The sequence below is a fragment of the Vombatus ursinus genome, unplaced genomic scaffold, assembly GCF_900497805.2.
Source record: "Vombatus ursinus unplaced genomic scaffold, bare-nosed wombat genome assembly UNPS02014900.1, whole genome shotgun sequence".
Taxonomy (NCBI): domain Eukaryota; kingdom Metazoa; phylum Chordata; class Mammalia; order Diprotodontia; family Vombatidae; genus Vombatus; species Vombatus ursinus.
The window spans coordinates 789,321-807,734 of record NW_020954678.1 but is presented as its reverse complement, the minus strand read 5'-3'; the positions used below and the strand labels follow the sequence as shown (position 1 = coordinate 807,734).

At 40.3% G+C, this 18,414-nt stretch overlaps 1 long non-coding RNA gene across 2 annotated transcripts in view; it reads right to left on the bottom strand.

The window, feature by feature from the left end:
• Positions 1-115: 115 nt before the first annotated feature.
• Positions 116-18,414, bottom strand: part of LOC114028908 — a 25,542-nt gene continuing 7,243 nt past the window's right edge. The window contains exons 3-4 of one of the 2 annotated variants that reach the window (XR_003567422.1): positions 2,290-2,464; positions 116-929 (exon numbers count right to left, since the gene is read on the bottom strand). This is a non-coding gene — a long non-coding RNA (uncharacterized LOC114028908). The remainder of the gene's footprint in view (positions 930-2,289; positions 2,465-18,414) is intronic. The other variant, XR_003567423.1, reaches the window with a different exon arrangement.

Here is an 18,414-nt window from a genome sequence, read left to right as displayed (position 1 = left end):
AATCTCCTCCTGGGCTACGGCCAATCCATTTATAAGGAGGCAACTCATCTTCCAGAAGGTTCTGGACTGTGATTTGCTTCTTTGTCCTCTGACCTACTGTTCTTATCTTCTCATTTCAGGGTGTGTGGCTTGGTGGTGGTGAGACTTCTGCAAATGCGGCCAGCATGTAAGATGTATTTGGACTATGACTCCTTGAGTTGATTCACTGAGCTCCTGTTCTTTCTCATGGATCCAAGCATCAGGAGTCAGCCATGCTGAAACATCAGCCCTTTCCTGGATGTTTTCATAGAATCCCCTTGAATTTGAGATCGCATTAATTTCAAGGAGGACATTACTCAAAAACCGTCAATGCCAGTGACACTAATAGGCTCTAGATGTTTTGTGCTACATGTCAACTAGTGTGTAGCTAGTTCTTATTTCTTTGGGGTATTTCCAGTAGCTAGGTACTTTTCCATTTCTGATGTCACACAAAGCTCCTGATGGAAAGGCAGAAAGAAATTCTACCAGACTTTATTAGGGAGTACTATGGGTAATGGGGAGGAAGAAAAGGCCTTTTTATAGACTACTATGGAAGAGCCCTTTCCCCTGTATTGTAAGGGATGGAATAAGGAGGGGACACCAGAGCGAGCTTGGCTTTTGTTTGTATTTTGAAACATGTTTATTAAATTTTAACAGTGATAATATTGCATCATAATATGAAATCCCTGTGATCCTCCTTTCTCCAGCAATCCTGCTGAGTTGAGTTTGTTAATTTCTCTCCTCTGCCATGAAATTCTCATTGGAAAGGAGCCTTTCTAAACAACTCAGACCAAATCATCTAAGTAGCAGAGATATTGTTCTCCTTTGTTTTTATGAACGGACCAAGCAGGTTTGTTCAGGCAGTTAGGTTAATGTTAGAAATGTTTGGTTGTATTTCCATTATTCATTGCCTGGAAGGAAAAAAAAAACACAAAAAACAAATCTTCAACTGATTTAAGACCACAACAGCAGATACATACAGGATTGCTTTGGTCTAAGCCACCCTGAGTGGTTAGAATGAGTCACTCATCACCCCCTTCTTGCTCCCTTGTTCAGTGTGGGGATATCTTTCAATTCCCGAGTCATCTTGAGTTTCACAAAGGGCTCAGAAACAATTGGAGAAATGTGCCTCTAAACAATCCCCCTATCTGGCCATCAGTTTCTCTGGCCTTTGGCTACCTGAGATACCCTCCTCAGTTACAGCACAGCAGTGAGAGGAGGCTGCAGCCAAAACCAAGCCAATGGCCAGCTTTGACATCTACAACAGGGAGCACGGTTCAGCTGAGTCAATTTGCTGGGTTCAGTGGAGAGAAGAAACAGGAGGATCTCTCCCTTCTTTTCACTTGAGACTGGGTCTCAAAGATCAGAATAATTTCATTTTTATTACACCCTCCTCAAACCCCTGGAACTCCCCTTCTCTTTTATCTTCCTCACTGTATCAATCATCTGTTGCTCCCTTTCTTTCTCGCCAAGACTCAGGCAGGAAAGCAACAAGTATTTCCTAAGAGCTGACTATGTGCACTGTGCTAAGCACTGGAGATACAAATACAAGCAAAAAGAATGACAGTTCCTGCACTCAAGGAACTTATATTCTAATGGGAGAAAACAACATATAAAAGGGAGATAAAGAGAGTTGATGGTGAAGTTCGGGGAGTCAGAAGTACCACAAGGAGGGAAACGAAGGCTGGCTTGGGCCCATTACCAAAATGGAGGCCCTCCAGAAGGAACTCACCAATGGAAAAATGGGGCTGGCTTCATAGAGGGAAGTTCCAGAATGAGAAGGTTGATGATATGGTGGTTCTTGGAACCATTGAACGGAGTGATTTCACAATGAAGGCATAAATATAGACTGATTAATAAATTCCATGTATTTACTGTCTGACGTCATTGTAGAGAAAGCATGGCATGATGGGTAGAAGGCTGGCCTGGGAGGCAGGGAGACTTGGATTTGAATCCTACCTCAGATACTTACTAGTTGTGTGTGTGACCCTAGGGTAAATTACTTAACTTTTCTGGGCCTCAGTTTCCTCAAATGCAAAAAGATAACTCTAAGATCTCTTGAGTCTAAATCTGTGATCCTGTGATATCATCAGAGAGGTTGCATGGTGTGATGGGTAAAGAACTGGCCTTGAAGTCAGGAAGACCACTATTCAAACCTTGTTCAGGTCATTCGCCTGACACATTCAGCCAACGTGATCACAGGCGCATCTCTCAACCTCTCAGTGCCCCAAGCAATTCTCTAAGATCAGAAGTTACTGAACAGCCACTAACCTACACTGATGGGAGGGATGGAAGTCCTTTCGGAAATCCCCCATCTGGAGTCCAGATGCTGGCTCAGCAAAGCTGACTTCTCAGAATCCAGACCATGAACAAAATTTCACACCTTTGTTCACGATGAGCTCATGATTCCCTGTGAATGGCAGCATATCCTGGGACTCTGTGAATGCTTCCAAAACATAGTCAAAGCCAATAAGAGCAGAATCTAATCCCTACAGGTTCAAAGGTAACCTATGAGATGGGTCAGACTCTCCTTCCTTCCCTTTTCCCCTTCTTTACTCCACAACCAGTCATGATGCTCACAGAGCCCAAAATGGGACATCGTGCTTCTCCACCAGTCACTGCCTGAGGGCCCCTGAAAAGAGTGGGTAGTAATTGACCAACCTCTTCAAAGATGGGACCTATCATCATCATCATCATCATCATCATCATCATCATCATCATCATAATAATGCTACTTGACATTTCTATCAACTTTAAGGTCTGTAACACATTTTACATACATTATCACATTTAATCTTGACTACAACTCTATAAGGTAGATGACATTGTCATCCAAATTCTACTCATGAGGCCCATTGAGATTAATCTTGTGACTGGCCCAGTCACAGAGCTACTGTGACTGTGTTTGAGGCCACATCCGAACTCAGTTCTAGCTGACTCCAAGTTCAGTGCTCTATCCACTGAGCCACCCAGTGGCCACTGCAGGAGATCACAGACGAGAGTGTAAACTGCGCCACCAGCCCCACTCCCACCCCCAAATCCGACAGGTGGTAGACTCGGAGATTTGCAGCTCCCTCACACCTTAAGGTCTCAGTGAACTTTAAGACAATGACTTCAGTCACTTTCATTTGGAGAAGGAAATGTTGTAGGTGGGCTCTCTCTAATGCTTATTTATCACAGAAATACTGAATTTGGAGGAAAACTTGTTGCCAGATGTAGGAATTGAAATGGGCAGGAGAATTGATCAATTCCTTCATTCATTTTAAGAAGAAATCCTGTGGACCTAGAGAAACAGCATTTATTCAAATTGGTCTAGAAATTTGCACTCTATCCTGGGAGGAGGAGGAGGAGGAAATAAGCATTTATTAAGTGCTTTCTTTGTGCCAGGAGGCACTGTGTTAAGCACTTTACCATTATGATCTCATTGGAGCTCCACAACATGCCTGTAAGGTAGGTGCTAATATTATCCCCATTTTACATTTGTGGAAATTGAGACAGACAGAGGTTAAATGACATGCCCAGGGACACAAAGCTAGAAAGTGTCTGAGGCTAGATTTGAACTCAAGTCTTCCTGACTCCAGGTCCAGCACTCTATTATGCCACCTAGCTGATTCTGGGCACTTGACAGGTAACCTTTAGCCTTATTTTGCCAGGCTCCAAGCTTAGACATTATATTGTGTAAGACATTATATGTAAGGCAAAAGTCTTACACATAAAGATGGATATAAAAGATGAACTTGCTTGGTGTTGCAAGCATTTGCACAGACATTATTGCTAGTTTTTGTTTCGAGCTGGAAGGGACCTCAAAGGCCACCTCATCCAACCTGTGACTGAAAAGGAATCTCCCTACAACATATCAGCAAGATAGCTACCTGACCTTTGCTTGAAGGCTCCCAGTGAGAAGGAACCTACTGCCTCCAAAGACCGTCCGTTCTGGTTTGGGACAGCTCTAATCATCATGAATCCAGCCCAGAACTATCTCCTTCCAACCTCTACCCATACTGCTCCTAGTTTGCCCCTTTGGGATCCAGCAGAGAGTATGATCTCTCTTCCAGATGACAGCCTTTTGAATACTTGAACCCAGCTACTGTGAACCTCTTCTCCAGGATAGATATTCCTAATGCCAGAATCTAAAGTCCATACTCCAGATAAGTTGGGTTATCCATGGCCTGTGTCCCAAGCTTTATGGCCTCCATGCTTTTGCAAGGAATGCCTCTATTGAATTCCTACCACTTTTTAAAGCCCAACTCAGATGCCACCTACCCCATGAAAGCCTCTTCTAATCTCCCCAACCAGTAATGACCCTCTCGAGAATAACAGAAAGTTAGAACTGACAGGGATCCCAGAGATCATTGTGGACATTTTCTGGAATAGAAAGAAAATTAACATTACCCACACTTAAATGAAAAAGAGAATGAAGAGGATGAAGAAGAAAAGCCCTAGCCACATTACAATGCAAATATTTTTCCACAGTTTGATTCTTAATGTTGAAGCATTTTGCCATTTGATGGAGGTATTTTCTTGTGTTAAAAAAGATGAAGAGAAATCTTCATTGATTTTTAGGGAGAAGCAGCTACTAGCCTAGTAAAATGTCTTGTCTAAGAACATAGTCTCAAGGTCAAAAAATGACTTATGACCTATCCTCTCTTACAAGAAAAATAACATGAGATATCTTAAATAGAAAACAGGAAATCACAGCATTATCCTCCCAGGTCTTCCCACCAGCATCTATTTGTGCTTTCACAAATTGCATGAGTCAGAAGCAAAGGATTATACAGGGGAGAGCTATTAACATGAAATTTGGTGGGTCTTGGGAAAGAAACCTCTTTGGTTTGGCTGAGGCAGCGTGGTACATTTAGAGGCAGACACCTGAGTTTGAAACCCACGTCTACTACTTACTACCTCTAACCTTAGGTGAGTCATTTAAACTCTCAGGACTTCTGTAAAATGAGGGACTTGAATTAAAATGACCTCCAAGGTCCCTTTTAGGGCAGCTGGGTGATACAGTGCATAGAGTGCTGGACCTGGAGTTAGGAAAAACTGTGTTCAAATCTGACCTCAGACATTTACTAGCTTGTGACCCTGGGCAAGTCACTTAACACTGTTTGCCTCAGTTCTCATCTGTAAAATAGGCTGGAGAAAGAAATGGCAAAACATTCCAGTATCTTTGCCCAGAAAACCCCAAATGGGATCATGAAGAGCTGGGCATGACTGAAATGACTAAACAGCAATAACAAAGGGTCCCCTTTAGCTCTATATGATTCTAATGGAAAAGCAATGACCTTTGGATTTGGAGTTGAGGCTTGGGTCTAAGTCCTGGCTCTGCTCCATGACCCCATAGACCAAATTGGTCCCCATTTGTGAAACTTAATTTCCTCGACTGTAAAATGAGAGGGCTGGGCTAGTCGGTCTCCCACATTCCATCCAACTATAAATATAGGAGCCATTATTCTATGATCTTAGGACTAGATAAGCTCGAAGGTCCCTTCCAGCTCTAATACCATGATTCTGTGAGTTTATAATATCTGATCCCTCATTAAAACACTAACTGGACCACCGCCCCCCCCAACTAATTTTTTGATAGCCTTTACTTCATTGAAGTTCCTTGTTTGTTGTATGTTGCACCTTTCCCTTACTTATCACACAAGTCTCCATTGCTCTGTTTTGCTCGTTTTTAATTCTTTGGAGACAAGGGTGTACGATATGTGGTATCATGTAATGCCCTGATGAGAATATTGGCAATAAAAAGGCAGATCTTTATTTTAGGGAGAAACTTGGGGTGGAGCCATGGTGGGGGGAAGGGTGGTGGTCATTCAAAGAACTCTACAACTTTTGTTGTTGTTCAGTTGTGTCTGACTCTCGGTGACCCCATTTGAGATTTTCTTGGCAAAGATACTGGAGTAGTTTGCCATTTCCTTCTCCAGCTCATTTTACAGATGAGGAAACTGAGGTGAACAGGGTGAAGTGCCTTGCCCGGGGTTACACAGCTAGTGTCTGAGGCTGGATTTGAACAGAAGTCCTAGTCAGTCAGTTGGTCAGTTAATAAATATTTATTAAGCACTTCCTATGTGCAGGCCTTGTGCTAAGCTCTAGGGATACAAAGAGTTTCTGCACTCAAGGAGCTCACAATCTAATGGGGGAAACAATAAGCAAACAAATATGTACAAACTATATACAAGATAAATAGGGAATAATTAATAGAGGAAAGGCACTACAATTATAAGAGAGGTTGGGAGAGGCTTCCTAGAAAAGATAGGATTTTGTTGGGTCGTAAAAAGAGCCAGGAACGCAGGAGGCAGAGATGAGGAGGGAGAGAGTTTGAGGCATGGGGAACAGTCAGAGAGAATGCCCAGTGTCTGGTCTGATGAACAGCCAGGAGATCACTGTCGCTGGTCTCCAAGCCCAGAGCTCTATCCATTGTTATCTAGACTAAAGAGGCTCATCTCTGTGACCAACCCAGTTACAAGCCTTCCTAAAATGAGTCAGATTAATCTGAAGACGTCAGACTTACAGTCTATCCCTGGGCCCCAAAGGGGAGCACTCACTGGATGGAGCTCATGTTCTAAGGGCACAGCTTTTGAGAATCCAAGGTCACCTCTATGCTCTGGTCTTGCCAAGCTCTTAGAGGCTCCTTGTCACTGGGTTGGCTGAAAGGTAATGGATCTTTTGGCCACAGCAGCTGTTGAAGACCATTTACCAACAGTGGCTTAAAGGAGTCAAATACACTGACAAAATCATGGATCCTTGAAGTACTTAATTAAGCAAGTGTTCTGCTACAAACCCAGCTTTATTGATCCCATCATTTTAGGTTGGGGGATGGGGAGATGCTTAGCTTAATTTCTATTGCTGAAGGAAAAAGTCAAATAATTGAGAAATGTGTACTTTGGTCCTCTCTGTGGCCAAAGGACTGATCAGTTTTACTTTTCTACTTAACCAAAAAAGTAAGCAACCAACCCATCATTCAACAATAATCAACCACCATAAAGCCACTCTTTGCCATTGCTCAGATGTGGTATGATGGGTGCAGGGTGCAATGGGATTATTGCTTCCATTGATCACTTTGCAAATCTTCAACTGGGGTCTAAGTGTGAATTATTGTTATTGTTATTTCTCCACTAAAGTCCTACTCAAATTCTTTACTGTGGTATGGAGTTGGCTCTAGAAGACAATGCTAATGAGACTTTAGCCTCAGCAGGTCCCACTCAGCTAGAAGGCCCAGAAATCATGCCTATTATTTGAAGATCAGCCTAATTTCAAGGACTTATCAGCAGGTAGGCCACAGGATAACTGTTGTTGTTGTTGTTGCTGTCCATCCTTTTTCCTCCAGGATGACCGATGACATCAGGAAGGTGATGTCTTGACTTGCAAGCGAATTGGATTTGAGTGAGGCAGAGGTGGACAAAGTCATCAGCCTCACTCTCTCCTCCAGAGTCATCAGAGTTCAATGGCATAGGTCAGGATGACTGAGGATGGCTCAGGATGTAGTAGGAGACATTGGCCTTTTTAAGCCTGGTCTTTCCCAGGTCTGTTTGTCTAAGGTAACACCCATTCAGTAATTAAAGGCTAGGTGAGAAATGAGGCAAAAGATGGCCTAGTTTGCCTTCACAAAAGCATCAGTCTGGGAGGGGAAGATGCTCCGAGTCTCTGGCCAGAACAGAAAGCATTGCTCATGGGATAATGAGGCTTTTAGCCAAAGTAATGTTGAAATACTGTCTACTAAGTAATAGGGAAAGACTGCAGGCTGCTTTGGTGGAAGGAGTTGCTGTTCATCCTTCATTGCTGAAGAGCACCAGTGACATGATGGGAGATGTCTTGACTTGCTCATGAATTGGATTTAATTTAGTGAAGCAGACTTGTGAGAAGTTGGCAACCTCACTTTCTCTTCCAGAGTCATTAAAGTGGATGACATCCACCAATGTCTTGGCATCTTCAATGTCTGACCAAGCTCTAAACTCTTCACAGCACCTGCTTTAGCCACCTTCATGGCCATTGGAACAAACTATTCCCATCTGCCCTGAGGGGGTGGGGAAGAGAGGAGGTGTTCAAATGCTTGGAGTAAACATCCCCTTAACTTGGTGGAATGAGTACGCACATCAACAAAATCACAGATCAATGAAATACTTCTGTTATTATTATTATTACTATTATTACTACTATTACTACTGCTACTGTTATTGCTGTTACTACTACTACTATCGATCAGGATACCTTACTTCTATTACCACATTTGCACTTGCTTTTTCAGCGGCCACTCTCTTGGCTCATAGGTTTGTTTGATTGTTTGATATGATGTGCTCTTTAATCAGGTGTTTGATCCTGTACTTATGCAATTGATTATGCAAACTTTACTGAAAGACTTTTCTTTTATCCTCATTAGATTTTATCCTATTTTCATCCTGTGTTTGCACCTGTTGAGATATTTTTAAATCTTGATTTATGTCATCCTTCTCACTTTTGGGTCATGGCAAGTGATGCAATAAAAATAATCATCAATAAGGAAAACATAAGCAAAAGATAGAGATCTAAGTGGAGACTAGGTGCTTAATGTCGTAAATAATGAATAGGTCAGAAAATACACCACTGAAACAACAAATAACTGTTTTAAGGAAAAGGATGGCAATGAGATAGTACACCAAAGTTTATGGGATACAGCTAAAGCAGTGACCACAGGAAAAAAATTATCTCTGAAAGTACATATTAACAAAACAGAGACTTGATTAATGAGCTAAATGTGCAATTTTGTAAAATCTAGAAAATCAACAAATTAACAAGCTACAAACAAACACAAAAGAAAAAAAGTGGAAACCATAGGAGAAATAGGTGAAATGTGAAAGAAGACCACAGTTAATAAAACTAAGAACTAGATTTAAAAAAATATTGAACCACTGGCTGATTTTTTTTTTAAAATAAAGAAGAAACTCAAACTGACAAAATAAAACATAAATAAGATGAACTCACAAATGTGGGGAAAAAAGAAAATGATCAGAAATTAGTACGTGCAATTCTATTCCAGCAAATGGATAATTATCAACAAAACCATAAAATACCCAGGTTAACAAGAAATAGAACCATTGAACAATTCACTCTCAAAAAGAGAAACTAACCAAGTCTTAACTGAACTTTCAGAGGGGAAAAACAACAAAACTTGTCCAGATAGACTTAAAAGGGAATTCGATTAAACCTTTAAGGAGCAATTGATACCAATGCTATAAAATTGTTCTTACGAATAAGAAGAAAGTATCTTACAAATTATTCTCCTTGTTCTACTCATTTCATTCCTCATCATTTTATAGTTCTCAAAACTGTTAATTTTTCTAATATTGATATTATAGCATAAATTATTTTTTATTCTGCAAAATTCACTCTGCATCAGTTCATCCAAGTCTTTCCATGTATTTTTGAAATCATCTATTTCCTCATTTCATACAGCACAATACTCCTCCATTATATTACATTACATTACATTCATACAACTTATTCAGACATTTCTTAATTTTTGGACATCCTTTTAATTTCTAGGGCTTTTTTTGTTGTTGTTTTTGCCTCAACCAAAAGAGCTGCTATAAATATTTTTGTACATAAAAGAATTTTACCTCTTTCTTTGATCCCTATTGGGTAAAGGTGAATCAGAGGACATGTACTGTCGATGAACTTTTTGTGTATAATTACAAATTACTTTCTAGGATGGCTGTACCCATTTACAGGTCCAAGAAAAGATTCATCAATGTACCTATTTTCCCACAGCCCCTCTCACATTTATCATTTTCTTTTTTTTTTTTTGTCATCTTTGCCACTGTGATGGGTGTGAGGTGAAATCTCAGATTTATTTTTATTTGTATTTCTCTGATTAGTAGTGATTTGGAGCTTTTTTTTTAAATGACCAGAGACAGCCAAGATTGTTCATAACCTTAGACCATATATCAGTTGAGGAATGGATCTATTGCTTATAAATATGAATCAGTTCCTTATATTTCTTAGAAATGAGATCTTTATTAGAGCCTGTAAATATTTCCCCCAATTGTTTCCCTTTTAATCTTTGCTTTAATGGTTGTGCAAACTTTTAAATTTTATGTAATCAAAATTATTCATTTGATCTTCTGTGATTCTCTTTTTTTTTTATCATGAATTCTCCTATCCATAGATCTGATAGGTAGTTTTCCTCCCATGATTCTCTAATTTGTTGATGAAATGATCTTTTATATTGTAGGTTATCTTGGTAAAAAGTGTGAAGTGTTGGTCTAAACTTTCCATGATGCTGTCCAATTTACTCAGCAGTTTTGTTTTTTTTCATATACTTAGTCCTCATCCCAGTAGCTGGGGTCTTTGTCTTTACTGAATACTAAAGTACTAGATACCTTTGCCTCTCTATGTCATAAAGCTTATCTGGAACAGATAGAACTGATTGATCTATTTTTTTTTAAACCAATGCCAAATTATTTTGAGAATTACTGCTTTGTAATATAATTTGAGATGTCACTGCTAGGTCTCCATTCCCACTTCTTTTCATTATTTCCCTTGAAATTCTTTCATTTTTTGCCTTGATATGAATTTCATTATTATTTTTTCTAGTTCTATAAAGTAGCTTGATTGCTATGCCACTGATAAAGCAAATTAATTTAGGTAGTGTTATATTTTTATTATATTATACTCATCCTATCCATGAGCAATTAATATTTTTCCAATTATTTCAGTCTGCCTTTATTTTTGTAAACAGTGGTTTGTAGTTGTATTTATACAGAGCTGGCGTATATCTACTGAAAACATGAAAAAGCACAGGAATAAATGGAGCTTTCCTTAAAATGATAAGCAGAATCTATCTAAAACCACCAGCAAGCATTATCTGTAATGGGGACAAGCTAGAAGCATTTCCAGTAAGACCAGAGATGAAACAAGGATGCCTATCATCACCACTATTATTCAATATTGTACTAGAAATGCTAGCTATAGCAATAAGACAAGAAAAAGAAAATGAAGGAATTAGTATAAGCAATGATGAAACAAAATTATCATTCTTTACAGATGATAAAATGGTATACTTAGAGAGTCCTAGAGAATCCATTAAAAAGCTAGCTGAAATAATTAACAACTTCAGCAAAGTTTCAGGATCTAAAATAAACCCACATAAATCATTAGCATTTCTATATATTACCAACAAAGTCCAGCAGCAAAAGATAGAAAGAGAAATTCCATTTAAGCTAACTGTAGACAACATAAAATACTTGGTAGTCTACCAGTCAAAATAAATTCAGGAACTATGTGAACATAATTACAAAACACTTTTCGCACAAATAAAGTCAGATCTAAAAACCTGGAGGACAATTAATTGCTCATGGGTAGGCTGAGCCAATATAATAAAAATGGCAATTCTATCTAAATTTATTTACTTATTATTATTACCAAAAATTATTTTATAGAGCTAGAAAAATAATAAAATTCATCTAAAAAAAAAAAGGTCAAGAATATCAATAGAATCAATGAAAAAAAAGTGAAGGAAGGAGGCCTAGCAGTACCAGATCTTAAAACTGTATTACAAAGTGGCAATCATCAAAACAATCTGGTACTGGCTAAGAAACAGAGTGGTGGATCAGGAAAATAGATGAGGTACACAATACACAGTAGTAAGGGTAGCTAGGTGATGCAGTGGATAGAGAGACAAGCCTGGAGTCAGGAAACTCAAATTCAAATCTGGCCTTAGACACTTGCTATCTATATGACTCTGAGCAAGTCACTTAACCCTGTTTGCTTCAGTTTCCTCATCTGTAAAATGAGCTGGAGAAGGAGATGGCAAAACACTCTAGTATCTTTGCCAAGAAAATCCCAAAAGGGCATCACAAAGAGTAAGACACAACTGAAAATGACTAGTAATATAATATGTAATAAACACAAAGATCCAAGCTTTGGAGACAAGAACTCACTAATTGACAAAAATTGCTGGGAAAATTAAAAAGTAGTTCGGCAGAAACTAGGTATAGATCAACATTTCACTCCACATACCAAGAAAAGGTCAAAAAAGGTACATGATTTAAAGATAAAAGGTGATATAGCAAGCAAATTAGGGAAGCATGAAAATTTTACTTTTCAGACCTACGGACAAGAAAAGAATTTATGACAAAACAAGAAATAGAGAGGACCGTGGGAAACAAAATGGATAGTTGTAATTACATTTAATTAAAAAGATTAAAAAAAAAAAGAAAATAAAAAGGTTTTGCACAAACAAAACCAATGTAGCCAAGATTAAAAGGAAAGCAGAAAACTGGAGGGGAAAAAATCTCTACAGCAAATTTCTCTGATAAAGATCTCATTTCTCAAATATAGAGAACTGAGTCAAATTTATAAGAATACAAGTCATTCCCCAACTCATAAATGGCCAAAGGATAAGAACAGGCAGTTTTCAGAAGAAGAAATCAAAGCTATCTATAGTCATATGAAAAAATGCTTTAAATCACTATCAATCAGATATTAGAAATGCGAATTAAAACAACTCTGAGGCACCACCTCAGACCTGTCAGATTGGCTAATATGACAGAAAAGGAAAATGACAAATGTTGGAGAGGATGTGGAAAAATATGGACACTAATGTATACACGGTTGGTGGAGGTGGGAACTGATCCAACTATTCTGGAGAACAATTTGGAACTATGCTCAAAGGGCAATAAAACTGTATACCCTTTGACTCAGCAATACCACTAATAGGTCCATATCCCAAAGAGATAATTAAAAAAAATATTTATAGCAACTCCTTTTGTGGCAAAAAATTGCAAATTGAGAGAATGCCCATCAATTAGGGAATGGCTGAACAAAAAAAGCAGATCTATGCCAACAGTACATATAACATAATATAATAATATATCTAATATAATATCACAATATATCTAATATAATAATCTAAATCAAAACAATGCAACTTGGATTAAATGGAATAACCAATTTGGTTCCAGATGACTGATCTTGGAACACATTTCTTCTTCTTCTTCTTCTCTGTAGAGAGGGGTAGATCAAAGTTATGAAATGTTACATAAAACCAGTCATTGTTGCTATATCAGATGCCCCTGTTTAATCTTTTAAAAATAGAGTATTAGGGATGAGGATTTATTGGAAAGATACCCTGGAGCACAAAACAAAAGCAATCAAACATAAAAAGGAGAAACTTCATATGAACCATTTGTTGCTGACAGAGGCAATAAGGTGTGGGGGAAATAAAACTAGACTGAGATTAAGGAGATGGGTTCCAGTCCTAGAAAATGGACACAGCCATATCGGTCTCATCCACTTTTTCGGAATTGTAAAGATCAAATAGGATAAAATAGATGAGTGCTTTGAAAGGTATAAAATTAAAGTGCCAACCTTGCAAGGAAAGAGCTGCCTCAGGAAACAGTGGGATCCTTTTTCTTGATGCCCAGTAGAAGCCTTCGAGCAAGGGCTGGATGACCACTCCTGAACATAGGGATTCTATTTTGACAATAGACCTCTGGGCTTCCTTCTAATGAGCATCTGATTCTATCCCAATGTGAGATGTTAGTCATTGGCAGGAATGCACAGAGCCAAGGGACCAAAAGGGTATTAATTGCACAGATAAATCTAAGGGTGAGATCAATCCCTTTCAATGATAGAGTGTTTCTGTCTTCTCTTTGGCTTTGACCTTAATGCTGGCCTTCCCTAGACCTAATGCATAGCACTTGTTCAGATGCCCTTGGACTGCATTGCTGTATCATAGGATTTACAGGTAGAAGGGACCTCAGAGATTATCTCGTATAAAGCCCTTATTTTACAGATGAGGAAGCGACGGCCCAGAGAGGGGAAATATCTTCTAGAACATCACATAGCACTTTAGGGACAAAGCCAGAACTAAAATCAAGGTCTCAAGATTCCTGGTCCATTGCTACACGGAGGCTACTCTCATAATCTAGCTCTCTGCTGCCCTCTCTCCTCAGCTGTGAAGAATGAAGAATCATTTGATTTGGGAAGCAATCCTCTCCCCTTTATAAAAATTAGACACGCCCTCCATCCCGAGAGGTCTCCATTTCCAGGATTTCCTGCCCTGTCAAAAGACTCAGCTTCTCTTGAACTGGAAAGTGGCTTCTTCCAGTAAGGAATTTTAAGTTCTAGAGTAATGTGATGGAAAGATTGCTGTATTTGGAGTCTGAGGACCTGGGTTCAGTTCTTGTCTCACCACTGTTCGACCTTCAGTAAGTCCCTTAACTTCTCTGGGCCTCAGTTTCTTCATCTGTAAACAGGGGGTGGTACTGAGTATCCTTTGAGGTGTCTAGGGAAGCTGGGTGGTGCAGCGGATAGAATCCAAGGTTGTTGTGAGGAAGATTCATATTCCTGAGTTCAAATCTGGTTTCATATACTTGCTAGCTGTGTGACCCTGGGCAAGCCATTTAGCTCTGTTTGCCTCAGTTTCCTTATCTGTAAAATGAGCTGGATAAGGAAATGGCAAGCCGCTCTAGTATCGTTGTCAAGAAAACCCAAAGGGGATGTGAAGAGTCAGACAAGACTGAACACAACTGAACAGCCACCAGCTCTAAATCTAAGATACAAAGATCTGGGGCAGCTAGGTGGCACAGCATATAAGACTTGGAGTCAGGAAGGTGTGATTTCAAATTCTGCCTTAGACACAAAATACAACTCCTCTACCTCAGTTTCATCTGTAAAATGGGCATACGAACAGCATCTACCTCATAGTATTGTTGTGAGGATCAAGTGAGTTAACATATGTAAAGCTGTGAAACTGAAAACTGATACCCCAGTTTATTCTGTATGATTATTATCGACTGAGAATTGTACCTAATCACTGAAATTGGTACTTGGGAATTCGTTGGATTTAAAAAAAAAAAAAAAGTATTTCTTAACATTAGAGTATATAAGACAGTTTGACTTCTTGATAGGAATTTAACCTCCCCATTTCTCTGGACTACAGCCTGGACGTAATCTATCTTAACCCACCAGGGAGGAGACAGGAAATCTACCACTCAATCAAAACCCTGGTAGCGGGGCCGGGGAGTAGAGGTTGGGGGTGGCAGCTAGGTGGTGTAGTAGATAAAGCATAGGGCCCTGGAGTCAAAAGGACCTGAGTTCAAATTTGACCTCAGACACTTGACACTTACTAGCTGTGTGACCCTGGGCAAGTCACTTAACCCCATTGCCTAGCCAAAAAAAAAAAAAAAAATCCTGGTAGCTGTTGTCTACAGATCCCCAGGTCACTCCCCATCCATCCTTCCTCAATGACCTCAATATCTAGCTTACAATTATTTCCTCCTACCCAACTCATCATACTAGGACTTCAACATACATATTGATTCTCCTTCAAATATCCTAACCACTCAGTTCTTCAACCAACTCTTCTCCCATAAATTACTCCTCCATCTCACCTCAGCCACACACAGGGATGGTTATACCCTTGATCTTTCTATCACTCACAAAAGTAACCACTCCCATATTCAAGAATTCTGAAATCCTCTTATCCAACCGCAATCTACTGGCTTTTTAGCTTTCCTTCTGCATTCCCTTACAAAACCCCACATTTTCATCTACACTGTGACCTCCAGTCCCTTGACTCGCCCTCCCTGATTCTCTCCCAGGCCATCTCCCCTTTCTTCTCCTCTCCTCAGTTTGACTCCTTGGGGAGCCAATTCAATTCTACACTGTCCTCCGCTCTTGAATCCCTAGTTCCCTCATCATATCACCAGTTATACCCAACCCAAGCCTCAGCCTTACATCACACTCCCACCCTTTGACCCCTTCACTTCTACACACACGCAGCTGAATGAAGATGGAGAAAATCACGCAACTGTTCTGACCAGGTCCACTACAAATTTATGTTACATGACTTCAACTGGGCCCTCACTGCTGCTAGGCAATCCTACTACACTTCCCTTATCAATTCACTCTCCCTCTGTCCACAGCAGCTCTTTCAAACCTTCTCAATCCTCCTCAAATCTCCCATGGCTCCCCGGCCACCACGCCCTCAGCTAAGAACCTTGCCTCATATTTTACAGAAATAATTGAGGCCATTCACCATGAGCTCCCTCTTCTCGCCTCTTTCTCAGACACCTTCTGCCACTCTCCTCCTTCATTCCTCACATGATGAAATTGTCTTACTCCTTACTAAGGCTAAACCTTCTACTTGTTTAAGTGATACCATTCTATTTCCTCTCCTCCAACAGATTGCCCCCTCTGTCATCCCCACTCTTTCACTTATTTTCAACCTTTCCCTCCCTACTAGCTCATTTCCTACTGTCTACAAACATGCCCATATTTTCCCTATCTTGGAAAAACCCTCACTTGATCCTTCCATCCCTGCTAATTTTCTTCCTATGTTTTCTTCTGCCTCTTGTAGCCAAACTCCTCAAAAAAGTCATCTATAATAGCTGCCTCCATTTTCTCTCCTCACTGTCTTCTTCGGTGTTGTTCAGTTGTTTCAGCTGTGTCTGACTCTTTGTGTCCCCTTTAGTATTTTCTTGGCAGATACTGGGGTGGTTTGCCTTTTCCTTCTCTAGCTCATTTTACAGATGAGGAACTCAGGCTAACAGGGTCACACAGCTTAGTAAGTATATGCGGCTGGGTTTGACCTCAGGAAGATGAGTCTTCCTGACTCCAGGCCCAGCGCTCTATCCACTGGACCACCTAGCCGTCCCTTCTTAACTCTCTACAATCTGACCTTTGACTTTATCATTTCACCAAAACTGCTCTCTCCAAAGTTACTAATGATCTCTTAGTCACCAAATCCAATAACCTCTTCTCAATTCTTTCTCCCCAATCCTTACTGTCCACAGCCTTTGACACTATTGATCACCCTCTCCTCCTTGATACCCTCTTTCCTCTAGGTTTTCAGGATATCACTCCCTCCAGGTTTTCCTCCTACTTATCTGACTGTTCTTCTTCTGTCTCCTTTGCTGGATCCTCATCTAGATCATATGGGTAGCTAGGTGGCACAGCAGAAAGAGTGCTGGACCTAAAGTCAAGAAGATTTCTCTTCCCAAGTTAAAATCTGGCCTCAGACACTTACTAGCTGTGTCACCCTGGGAACTGTTTGCCTCAGTCCCTCATCTGTAAGATGAGCTGGAGAAGGAAAGAGCAAACCACTCCAGTTCATCTTTGCCAAGAAAACCCCAACTGGGGTCGTGAAGAGTCAGATGAAATGACTAAACAACAATAACAACATCCAGATCATGTCCTCCAACCATATTCCTCAGGGTTCTGTCCTGGGCCCTCTTTTCTCCTCCCTCAATACAACTTCCTTTGGTAATTTCATCAGCTCTTACGGATTTAATTGTCATTTCTATGTTGATGATTCTCCAATCAACCTTTCCTGTTCCAATCTCTCTGACCTCAAAGTTTGCATCTCCAACTGCTTTTCAAAAATCTTGAGTTGGATGTCCAGTAGACATCTTAAACTCAACATGTTCAAAACAGAACTCAATTATCTTTCCCCCAATCCCTTCCCCTTCTCCTACCTTCCCTATTACTGTACAGGACACCACCATCCTCCCAGTCCCTCAGGCTCACAACCTAGGAATTATCCCAGACTCCTCACTCTCCCTCATCTCCCCCCATATCCAAACTATTGCCAAGGCCTGTCGATTCACCTTTGCAGCACCTCCCAAATATGCCCTCTTCTCTCCTTTGACACCATCTCTACTCTCGAGCAGGCTCTCATCACCTCAAGCCTGGATTACTGCAATAGCTTCCTGATGAGTTTGCCTGCCTCAAGTCTCTCTCCCTAGTAACTTTGGTGGAAGCAGTTATGGTGGAATGATGAGGTTGGAAGCTGGATTAAAGGGGGTTAAGGAGAGAGAGGAGAGAAAGTAGAGGCACCTATTGTAGATGATCATCTCAAGGAGTTTAGCCACAAAGGGCAGAAGAAATATATGATAGTAGGGATGGAAGAACCAAGTGAGGGCTTTATCTTCTCTTTTTATCAAGGATGAGAAAGACATGGACATGTTTGTAGGTGGTAGGGGAAGGAGCCAGTAGACAGGGAAAGAATAAAAATAAGAAAGATTGGGGAATGACAGAAGGCCTAACAGAGTAGACAGGACAGAATGGGATCACTTGTACAGGTAGAAGGGTGTGCCTTCTAAGAAGCAGACCTACCTCTTCATGTGAGAGAAGTGAAGGAGATAATGGCAGACATCCAAGTGATATGAGAAACATGGGAGAAGAGGGAGTTCATGGCAAAGGGTCTTGATTTTTTTTTCTGTAAAATACGAGGCAAGGTTCTCAGCTAACAGGTGAAGGGAGGGGAAGCCATGGGAGGTTTAAGGAGGGATGACAGGTTTGGAAGAGCTGCTGTGGAGATTGGGATAGTGAGCTGATAAGGCATAGCAGGATTGCCCAGAAGCAGTGAGGGCTCAATGGAGGTATAAATAACCTAGACTTGTTTTAGATCCAATC